The sequence below is a fragment of the Colobus angolensis genome, unplaced genomic scaffold (genome assembly GCF_000951035.1).
Source record: "Colobus angolensis palliatus isolate OR3802 unplaced genomic scaffold, Cang.pa_1.0 Scaffold89, whole genome shotgun sequence".
In the NCBI taxonomy this organism is placed as follows: Eukaryota; Metazoa; Chordata; class Mammalia; order Primates; family Cercopithecidae; genus Colobus; species Colobus angolensis.
Window position 1 is genome coordinate 2026469 of NW_012122820.1, and position 2771 is coordinate 2029239.

Sequence of the window (2771 nt, forward strand, 5' to 3'; positions counted from 1 at the left end):
GGCTTCCCTGTTTTACACAAGCTGACAGTGTTGGTGTTTTGTGAATACAACACATTGTTTTCCTAATGTATATTCTTCTACTTACGCAGAATCTTTGTCCTGTGGGTTTCCAGTTTTACTACATAAAGATTCTGCCTTAAAATTAACTTTTGTTGATGAACTTTACCTGGACTTGTTACTGTCTTACCCATTGTTCCTTACCCTGTATGTTTAATCATGCTTTATTGTTGACATGCTTTTCAATACATTGTTTTATAATTGCCCATGTGACTTAACCAATTTAATTTTCCCTTCTCAATTAGTTTATATCTGCCATAAGTGAAGAATTGCTTTAAAGTTTCTTTTTAGTTTTTCTTAAATATTGTTTTACATAGGTTCATTAATTATAGCTGTACTTATTGAGTTATAAATAATAAAATTTAATTTAGTTACAATTTTTTTGAAATGGAATGATACTCAGTTCAGCATCCTAATAAATATTCTCTAAAATTCCGTAGGCTATCCTTTAAGAGCCTTGTATGTTTTAACACGGGAAATGCCATTTTCCCTTAGTTGAGAATATTAATTCTTTGAGCAGTAACACTCATATACCTTTCGACAAGGCTGTAAGTTTTAGTCACATCCTAATAATGCAGAGTAGAGTGGACTGAAAGGAGGCTCCTATCAATAGTGGTTTGGGGCTTTGTTTTTCTTTATAACAAAGATAGGTATCTGAATTTAACCTTGAAAGAGGTTGTTGTGAGAGAGATTATTGGAACTGCTGAAAGAATGCTGTGGTGGGAGGCAGAGCTTGCAGTGAGCTGAGATCCGGCCACTGCACTCCAGTCTGGGCGACAAAGCGAGACTCCGTCTCAAAAAAAAAAAAAAAGAATGCTGTGGTGCTGAGTCAGCTCTCCCAAGACCAATGAATATTAAGAACAAAGTTCAAAGAAAGTGAAAACAATGGAAATAGAGACAGGGAAAATCAGCTTTACATATATTTAAGCATATTCTCTTCTTAGATATATAGTCAACGAAACATCTGTGTTTTTCTCTGTAATTTGATTTAACTCTGTCTACAAAAACAGTTTCTTCATTTTGATAAGAGATTTTTTTCCTTTCTGAGATGAACACTTCTTATACTTCATTTTTAGATTTGCCAGGGGGATAATTATTTAAGAAAGCCTTTTATAAAAATTAAGATTGTCTGACATCCTTTTAGAAATACTGTTTCTAGAAATAGTATGTGATTTGTCACTCTGGGTACATCTAATTTATTAATGTCATTGTTTTTGCAAAAATAAATTTTGATTTCCTGTTTCTAGAACTTCTTCACCTATTTAAATGTTTAACCCTGTATCATTTCTTCCTTTTTAATAAAAACTTTTTCTTAGTAAAACAGGGCTTTTTCTGTATAGAATATTGTCGTAGGGGAGTTTTTATGGTGTTCTTAATGAATATTGGAGTAACGGATCACAATGGAAAAGTATGCGTATAAATCAGCATCTGTTTTTACATCCCTGTGGATAGTTGCTGAAATTATGCATGAAAATTCTCTTTTACTGCAGGTGAAGCATCTGTACAAATTGTGTGCAGCTTTTAAAAACTCCTGTCTCAAACTGGGCCATTTTTTACCATTTAGAAAAAAAGCAAAAAACACAGCTTAACATTATTTTTTAAAATTCTGCAGTGTTTGAAATGGACTCTGTAGTACTTTTCCCTCTGACCACATGTCAGTTCAATTTAATAGCAGTGAAATTTATTGAAAGACTGTTGATAGGACTAACGTGCTCTCCATAAAATGATGAATAAAATTACATTAGGCACTAAAATTATTAAAAAGTGGACTGCTACGTTCTCAGCGAAATGAATGGTTTACTCCTTTGTGTTGTGTGAGCTCTTCTTGGTTCGCATTTGGAAGCGAAAGTCTCCAATGAGAATCTTTTTCTCTTACATTTTATTTTTAATTATAATGGATACATAATAGTTACACGTATTTGGGAGGTACACATGATGTTTTGATACAAGCTTGCGATGTGTAATGATCAGATCAGGATAATTAGGGCACTCGTCACCTCAAGCATTTATCATTTCTCTGTGTTAGGAACATTATAATTCTATTCTTTTAGGTATTTTAACATGTACAACAAAGTGTCGTTAATTATAGTTGCCTTATTATGCCACTGAATACTAATCCTTGTATTTTTTAAGAGAACAGAAGCAAGTATGTAAATAGTCCGTTTTCTAAGCCCTCAGAGGCAAAAGTCAGCCTCTTATGGACTATATCAGTTGTCTGTTGTTTTAAGGAAAAGTTATTTTTGGGAATTTTTGGTAAAGACTTTGAAAACGTATGCTTGCTCTTTTGATAAGCATCACAGATCAAAGATTTGTAGTGTCCTAGGGTTAGGTAACCCACATGTCCTTGCCCAAGTTTCTCATACTCAGCTACCATGATTTTCAAGATGAGAACCTGCCCAGTCTATATGGGATATTTGTGCTGTATGTTCTGTAAAATTTATTGATATAAAGCATCATTTTTATATGTGTACTTTTCTGTTTATTTAATGAAATACATCTGCTTTTGTTTTGACTTTGGTTTTTAACAATTGAGGTTATAACAGAGCAGCACTCTAACTGAGGGGAGATATTTGAGGAGTTTTAAAGAGAAGGAGGGAGAGAATCTTTTTAAATTTTAACCCACAGTATTGCCTTAAAGTAGTTGGTATGTAACCAAATTCTGTCTCTGTGTTATGCTAGCTTTCACTTCATCAGTGCATATGGCTTCAGTATTT

General features: G+C 33.3%; 1 protein-coding gene across 1 annotated transcript in view; it reads left to right on the forward strand.

Annotated features, from left to right (window-relative positions):
- The window catches only part of ERC1 (ELKS/RAB6-interacting/CAST family member 1), a 580149-nt gene that overhangs the window by 277825 nt on the left and 299553 nt on the right, over positions 1 to 2771 (forward strand). The gene's annotated exons all lie outside the window — the stretch shown is intronic.